This window comes from Macrobrachium rosenbergii, chromosome 42 (assembly GCF_040412425.1).
Source record: "Macrobrachium rosenbergii isolate ZJJX-2024 chromosome 42, ASM4041242v1, whole genome shotgun sequence".
Lineage (NCBI taxonomy): Eukaryota > Metazoa > Arthropoda > Malacostraca > Decapoda > Palaemonidae > Macrobrachium > Macrobrachium rosenbergii.
This window is the reverse complement of record NC_089782.1, coordinates 49,465,029-49,473,846: the sequence shown is the minus strand read 5'-3', so window position 1 is coordinate 49,473,846 and position 8,818 is coordinate 49,465,029. Positions and strand designations below refer to the sequence as shown.

Below are 8,818 nucleotides of genomic sequence, written 5' to 3'. Positions count from 1 at the left end.
TTCACACATGGTCACCAACCCAAGCACTGACCAAAGGGCCTAGCTTCACTAATCGAAGGTACATCAGCGCAGCAGCTACTATAACGTTGCCATTGGGACAAAAAGAAAAAAATAATAAATAAAGAAAGAAATAAATTAAAAATGAATCAGAAGTCATCACCCTTTCGAGCGAAAAATTGGGGCTGAGGAAACATTTTAAAATCAGAGCAAAAAGCCGTGGAAATGCGTCTGCTTCTAGCTTTCGTCCGTGGCATATTTAACACCGACAAGAGTTCTGGCAAATGTTTATACGTATTCATGGAGACGATGAAAGAAACGGAGCAATCACGGGGGAGATAAGTCTTCTCCTCGGCTAGAAAACATGAGTAAAGAGGTGCCACTTTGAAAGGAGAATCAAGTTTATGAGAAACATTATTCCGCCGGCGTAAATCTTCCCATTTTTGGGTCGGGGAGAGAGAGAGAGAGAGAGAGAGAGAGAGAGAGAGAGAGAGACATCTTATGAATATCTTATGAATGGTTCTCCCCATCAAACCCCGACAGCCCCATCCCATATGGATGAGGATTACCTCGTCGAGGCCAACCCGTTTTCCATTTCTATATCATGATGGTTGACAATCTGGCAGAGTAATATTTCCTAACGTGTGTTAATTTTTATGGTATTCCTTCTCTTTCCTTCCAACAAAGACTAACAGCCAAGTACATGTTTCACTACAGAGAGAGAGAGAGAGAGAGAGAGAGAGAGAGAGAGAGAGAGAGAGAGAGAGAGAGAGAGAGAAAATCAAAGGAACAGAAAACACCCTGTAATGAGAGTCAAGCAAAAAGACGATTAACTGCAAGTTTTATTATCATGGGCCATCAGGGGATTCACCTGCTGCAGTCGGCTGAACTTGCAGACATTATAAACACAAGGGAAAAGAGAGAGAGAGAGAGAGAGAGAGAGAGAGGAATATGACACTATCATCTTTAAAGAAGACCCTGAATCTTTTACAGTTCCTGGACGCTTCGAGTTATTCCACCAGTCAATAAAGTAAAAATATAAAAAAATAACATTTAAAAATATAATACAGAGACAACATCATTCACCAAAGGTCACGATCTGTAAAGAGTACTAGCGCTAGGTACAGCATTTACAGACAAGGACAAGCGTTTTTTGTCTTTTAGAGACTCGTTATTCCTTGTAGTCATTTTATTGTTTTGTTTTTTATACGTGTGACATTACTCAGGCAATGAGGAGTATCAAAAAGCAGATATTACTTTTTTCCACTTAAATTCGAAGATTTCTTTCTTTTTGCCGACAATGGTGACGTTGACCTCACGATAATTATTAATATTACGTATAAGTTTTTGATAACCTAACTAGTAGCTTAATGATAATTATAACCCCTGTACTCTTTATGATTATCATTATCTGATTTTCGACATAAGCTTGAACAGAATAGAATACCCTGTGAAATAGGAGATTAATTAACAGAGCAAATGAGGAAAATGAAGAAAATTAAACATGTATAAGAGAAACATAAATAAATAATTTTCTAATACTACTTTCCAACACTTGAACATCATTAAAACAGAAGAAGAAGAAGGAGGAGGAGGAGGAGGAGGAGGAGGAGGAGGAGGAGGAGGAGGAGGAGGCGAAATGGTGATAAAAGGACGACTTCCGGCCAGAATTGTTGGCACGCGTTTCACCAATAAATCTGTTGACTTTCCTTCTACAGCCTCGTGGTTAACAGCAACTCAAATACCGTGAAGTAATTCCTCGCATAAAATATTCATAGGTTCGCTAGAGAAATCCCGGGCTTTCACGGGAACAAATATATTAAAAGTCAACACATTTCTTAACACTTTTTTTTTATGCCTTGATTAAATAGTTTCGAGCTTGTGCGTAAGTCATGGACGGTCGAATTAGTATGATGTATGTATAAAAGTTTTCTCACAAGTGTCTTTAATATGTAATATGAACGCGTATCCACAGCCAAATATCACACACATATACATCATATACATATAAATATACAGTATACAGTATATATATATATATATATATATATATATATATATATATATATATATATATATATATATATATATATATATATATATATTATATAGGCATATATATATATAAACTAGGCATTTCATATATATACTGCCTGAAATTATATATATATATATTACAGATAGCGAAATGCACTTTTGGGAAATTTTGGGACATTTGACACCCCCCCCTCCACACAAGGGGCTAGTACTAAACACAGGGAAACAGGGACTTAACTACACTGTTTCGCCGTGTTTAGTACTAGCCCCTGGGGGTCAAATGTATTTCGCAGTGTTTAGTACTAGTCCCTGGGGGATCAAATGTCCGAAAGTGCATTTCGCTACCTGCCTGAAATTTCAGGCAGTTGCGAAAAATACCTGGTTTCATATCTGCCTGTAACATACATATATATATATATATATATATATATATATATATATATATATATATATATATATATATGTGTGTGTGTGTGTGTGTGTGTGTGTGTGTGTGTGTGTGTGTTTATAGGAAAGAAATAAAGATATATATAGGAATTTTATATATAAGGAATTTAGATGATGTTCTAATAGGAACGTAAATTCGACTGAAGACCCCGAAAAGGTTACGATCGTGAGTTTAAGGTACAGAGGTCAGTTCACATGTGAGAGAGAGAGAGAGAGAGAGAGAGAGAGAGAGAGAGAGAGAGAGACAATGATGATGATGATGGGACTGGTGCTCAGAGGGGGACAAGGAGGGGGTGAGGTGGGGTGGGGTGGAGAGGAGGGGTCCAGTTCTGTCTGTCGATTGGGGTCTAATTGTGTTTGCGAGAGAAATCGCTGTGAGATGTTAATACAAACGACCTCATTAGGCATGAAGGAGAAGTTTTAAGTACTTTGAAAGCTGAATTACTCTGGGATGGAGAAACAGCGCTGCCAAGACGTTAGCTGTGGAACTAAATGGTGGAGGAGGAGGAGGAGGAAAGGAGGAGGGGGGGAGGTGGAGGAATGGGAGGATATAGGAAGAGAAGTGAATGAAGGTCACTGTAGGAGAGCCAAGAAGAAACTTGAATAGAAATACATAATGGTGTGATACAGAGCACTGTCGGTGTACATCTATGCACTTATAGATTATCAACTATGTCTACTATTAAATATTTTCCTATAAATATATTTTTTTGTGAAAGTGAAAAGAAAATATCGCAGCAAATATTCTACTTTTGATGTTTGGTTTTTTGTCACAATAAAAACATTAAGCTTAATTCGACAAGGGTGATGAAACAGAGCGTGTCTATATAACAACCGCAAATTTTTGGTGGCTTGGATACACTATGATACAATAATTAACAGTGTCTAAAGTTCTTCTAATTCTTTCCATTCTTTAATTACTAGAATACATTTCCTCTGTTTCTTCAAACCGAAACAATGTCATGACGATTATATAATTATTTCTTTCAACTCTCACCCAAAAAGATGATCAGAAACTGAGGAATTTGAATGTCCAAAACACAAGAGTAAATTTTGCTTCGAGGTTAAGCCTCAGCAGTTTTTTCTTCCATAATTCTTTCGCTTTGTTTCTGTACCTGAGCTACATAAGGGCTTATGGTTTGTGTCTTATTTGCCTCTATATATTTTTGCTGTAAAGTCTCATTGCGCAAGAGGTAATTATAACAAACATAAAAATATAAAAATATTATTTATTAGGCACGTCAAATCGTCAGAAGCTGATCTGTTCCTAACTTCCTCCTCATGCAAACTCTCAAAATATTTCAAATAAAGCTCTGCAGTTTCCCTTCACTAAGATCAGTCGAGCGTCGTCTGAGAACATTAAAAGGGTCGTAGTTGTAACCTGCAGCTACACGGAAACTAAGAGGCCTTGAGAGAGAGAGAGAGAGAGAGAGAGAGAGAGAGAGAGAGAGAGAGAGAGAGAGAGAGAGAGAGTTGACGTAACTCGTGGGGCAGGATGGGACAGGACAGGGGCGTTCTGTCTAACGGTGAGCCCCCGTCACTAATTTGTTTGCAAGAGAAATCGCTGCAAGATGTTAGTACAAAAGACCTAATTAGGCATGAAGGAGAAGTTTTAAGTACTTTGAAATCTGAATTACTTCGGGATGGAGAAACGGCGCTGCCTACAGGCTGGTTGAGCAATTAAACGGTTGAGAGAAGGAAGCAGATAACAGATGATACAAAGATGGAGAAGAAAAATGAGTTAAGGAGTAAATGAAGGTTTCAATAGAGGATTGTTGGAAAGAATTAAGACAAACACGAGGTGACTGTTCGTGTTCATTAACTATATATCAATCGGTGTAGTTAATGTCATAAATGCTGGGATAAAAGGGGCATATTTTACCAGTCGGGAAGACACATTCACGCATGCAGGTCATTATTTATTACCCACTAATACAAAAAAAAGGGAAATGAACTTTGGGGCAGACTTTCCCAGTAGAGGAGAACCTTATAACAATAAGGCATGAGGCCTGGTCTTCTATGATAGGCTACTATTATTTTATTACCCACTAATACAAAAAAAAAGGGAAATGAACTTGGGGCAGACTTTCCCACTAGAGGAGAACTTTATAACACTAAGGCGTGAGGCCTGGTCTTCTATGATAGGCTACTATTATTTTATTACCCAATAATACAAAAAAAAAAAAAAATAGAAAAGGAAATGAACTTTGGGGCATACTTTCCCACTAGAGGAGAACTTTATATACTAAGGCGTGAGGCCTGGTGTTCTGTGATACTATTATTTTATTACCCACTAATACAAAAAAAGAGAAAAGGAAATGAACTTTAGGGCACACTTTCCCACTAGAGGAGAACTTGATAACACTAAGGTGTGAGGCCTGGTGTTCTATGATACTGTTATTTTATTACCCACAAATACCAAAAAGAGAAAAGGAAATGAACTTTGGGACAGACTTTCCCACTAGAGGAGAGCTTTATAGCACTAAGGCGTTAGGCCTAGTGTTCTATGATACTATTGTTTTTATTACCCACTAATACAAAAAAAAGAGAAAAGGAAATGAACTTTGGGGCATACTTTCCCACTAGAGGAGAACTTTATAACACTAAGGCGTGAGGCCTGGTCTTCTATGACAGGCTACTATTATTTTATTACCCTCTAATACAAAAAAAGAGAAAAGGAAATGAACTTTGGGGCATACTTTCCCACTAGAGGAGAGCTTTATGATACTAAGGCGTGAGGCCATGTGTTCTAGGATACTACTTCAGTGGAGACCTCTCACCCAGGTGATGACCTTATTAGTTGCAACAATAGTTTTCAACGTTTTGGAAATTAACTGTCTCGCAATCTTCTGATCTCATGGGATTATTAGTGACTGCTGTTATGTAGTGGGGACGGCTTAATTGGCTAGAGACTAAGTATCCAGTTGTTTCTTGCAAATAACAAAGTAACAATAAAATAAAAGGTGTAGGTGTTTGATTTTAAATATTACACTGACAAGAAAATACAAATTTATATTTATAAAGATAGACAGGAGTAACAAGCAGGAAGAGGAAATAAACGACATATCAATAATAATAAATTAAAAAAAAAAAAAAAAGGGGGTAAACGGACACAAGTGATATAGACCAATTTAAAAGATTAATGCTCTTAAAACAGTAGTGAAACAATGACTCAACAAATAATGAGAGAGAGAAACAGGCAAAAAAATATAAACTCGGAGTAATGTAATAAAATGTAGAAGAAAATGATGAAAGAAGATTAGCAAAGTTCATGAAATGGCTCTGACACAAAAACATTTTAAATAAATCATGAGAAAGAGAAATTAAAAGAGGAACAGAAAGCAAAAATGCAAAAAAGAAATAAACGCATCAAAAATAGAAATAAACAGAAATGAAAGATTGCAGTTAAATCACAAAAGTTTTTAAAACATCACTGACACGGCGGAATTACAAGAAATACAGAGGAAGAAAAATGTATTTAATTAAAAAGTAAAAATGCAGATTATATGGCAAAAATGGGGAAGAAAAAGATAAAAGCATAATTGGAATGTTTTTTTTTTACTTCACTAACACAATGGAATAATAACCAGGAAAATAGGAAAAAAATTAAATTACAGTCTAACGCATCATTAACGGTGAAATAATAACTAAATAAACAATAAGAAAACAAATTAAATGAACGAAAAAAGGGGCAAACGTAAGAATTAAACAAAATATTTAAAATAATAAAAAAACATAGTTACATAATAACCAGTTAAACAACTTGAACACAAAATCGAACTCACAAAAAACGAAGTAAAAGTAACCTCCCCCCAAACAAAGGAAGCAAGGGAATTTTCTTCTTTTTAGCAACGTGGTCCTTACCTTAAGGCGTCAACAATAAGAAAAATAATACAGAAAATGGTAAAAAGACGAGGGAAAGGTATCAAGTAAAGCACGAAAAAGTGGGAGTTTATATTTTTATAATTTAATTTTATTTTTTATGAAAACGTAGTCCTTGCCTTAAGGCTTCAACAATAAGAAAAAATAATATAAAATATGGTAAATAAAAAGAGGCAAAGGTAGCTAAAAATCAAGAAAAAATTAAAGGTTTTTGTGTTTTTTTATAGAAAAGTAGTCCTTATCTTAAGGTTTCAACAGTAAGAAAAGTAATATAGAAAATGGTAAAATACGAGGCAAAGACAGATTAAAAAAATCTAGAAAAAATGGAAGTTATCTTAAATTGTTTTTTTAAGAAACGTAGTCCTTGCCTTAAGGCTTCAACAATAAGAAAAATAATATAGAAAATGGTAAAAAAACGAATCAAAGGAAGCCAAAAAACCGCGAAAAAATGGAACTTTATTTTTTTATAATAATATTTTTTTTTAAAGAAACGTAGTCCTTACCTGGAGACTTCAATTAATTTCGAGGAGCGAAAGTTTTCTCCGGCGATTGCTCGCTCTGGTTCATCTCTGTGATTACAGATTGTCCTCCCGGACGCCGCTCTCGGGTCCCAGGAGTCGCGCCCCGGCTGACGAGAACGATTCGCGCCTCCTGTTGAAACAACATGAATAAATATGACTCTCGGGGTGAGTGTTTATTTTTGTTTGATGTGATATCATCTTTAGCGGGACTCGTAACTTTTTTTTTTTTTTTTGTATTCTGTGGACTGTCTTCCATTTGAGGGCTTAATGCAACTTCTCCGGTGATTATTGGTTTTTTGCTTTGAACTGATACCTTAAAGAAGATGAGTATTTTTTTTTTTATTTTGTGTAGTATCTTCAACGTGACGAATTGTAATTTTTTAGTGAATATTTACTTATTTGTTCCGTAATGTTTTTAATATGATTTGTATATATTATTTTATGCATTTATTTGCATCATTTACGAGTATTTTACGTCAAACTATTTCATATAACGATTAACATGACTATTATGTTGATTATTTTCTTTGGTTTTGTGTAATATCTTCAGCACAGTAGGCGCTCTTTTTTATTTATGTTTAATCTATTCAGCTAGATGAGTGAAATTAAATTTATATGATTATGTACTACATAACCGTGTACAATATTTCTTCAGCAATGAGCATAAATATGACTTCTATGTTGTCCGTTAATTTTTAGTTTATATAATGCAGTGAGCATGAAGTGGAAAAATAACCTTTGTTTGAATATTCTTCTTTCAGTCGCTAGTTGTCTCTAGCAAGCTGTGTGGCTATGACTTTTGAGTTGAACATTTGTTTCTATTTGGGATGATCTCCTGACAAGAAAGATATTCGATTCTAAAAGAGTAACTGTTATTTTGTGGTGAGAAAGATTTTTGTTTTATAAAATCTTAAGCAAGCACGTAAGACACTATCACTATCAATATTATTACTATTAATTATTATTATTATTATTATTATTATTATTATTATTATTATTATTATTATTATTATTATTAATATTATTATTATTGAAAAGGCATAGAATACCTTTACATTCAAAGCAAAGCTTTCACTGAACAGAATAAGATTATATTAAAATAATTCAGACAAACACGGCGGAATTGCAGTATAGGTACAGGCACTGATAGAATCTTATATCCGGTAATCGGTATGTATCCGATGACTAGAAGCTGGAAATGAACAAACAATTTAATTTCTTGTCTTTCTCCTTCACCCTTCGCTACATTTTTTTCTCAACCCTTTTGCTTTCGAATGGATCAAAGGAAATTATGCAGGCGATGAAGGAATGAATCTCCGCGGTGTGTTGCATGTTGCAATGCCAATTGCAATTAAGCTTTGTCTATTAGCTGCCTTAAAATAGACAAAACAATTCAGATCGAGAAGGAAAAGAATAAAAAGCAAAGCAAACAAATCTAAAAATAGGCAGAGACAGAGACAGAGTATTTTGAGAGCGTTGTGCGTGCCGCTAATAACTCGCGTGCGCCATTCTTTCTTTTTATTTTATCTTACTTTACGTAAGATATGCTTACGTGTTCTTCCGCACTTTTTATTCAGATGTTGTTTAAGCACGCAAGGTGTGTTTATCCCGTTACGGTACTCCGGATTATTTAAAATCACACGAACACACAAGAGATGTCACTCTTCCAAGACCAGAGGGACAGGCGTCATAATTCTCTCCACTTTGAAATTGTGGATTCGATTCGTCTCACTGCAAGAGTTGTTGATAACGATGGTCATAAGCTTATGAGGCATATACATATGTATATGCATATGTATATGTACATATTTATATCTAACTATATATATGTATATTTATATATATATATATATATATATATATATATATATATATATATATATATATATATATATATATATATATATATATATATATATATATATATATATATA

General features: G+C 34.6%; 1 protein-coding gene across 1 annotated transcript in view; it reads right to left on the bottom strand.

Annotated features, from left to right (window-relative positions):
- LOC136828417 (nephrin-like) overlaps window positions 1–8,818 on the bottom strand; it is a 1,390,497-nt gene that overhangs the window by 1,210,372 nt on the left and 171,307 nt on the right. The window contains exon 4 of the mRNA XM_067086456.1: window positions 6,867–7,014. The gene's annotated coding sequence lies outside the window, so the exon portion shown is untranslated. The remainder of the gene's footprint in view (window positions 1–6,866; window positions 7,015–8,818) is intronic.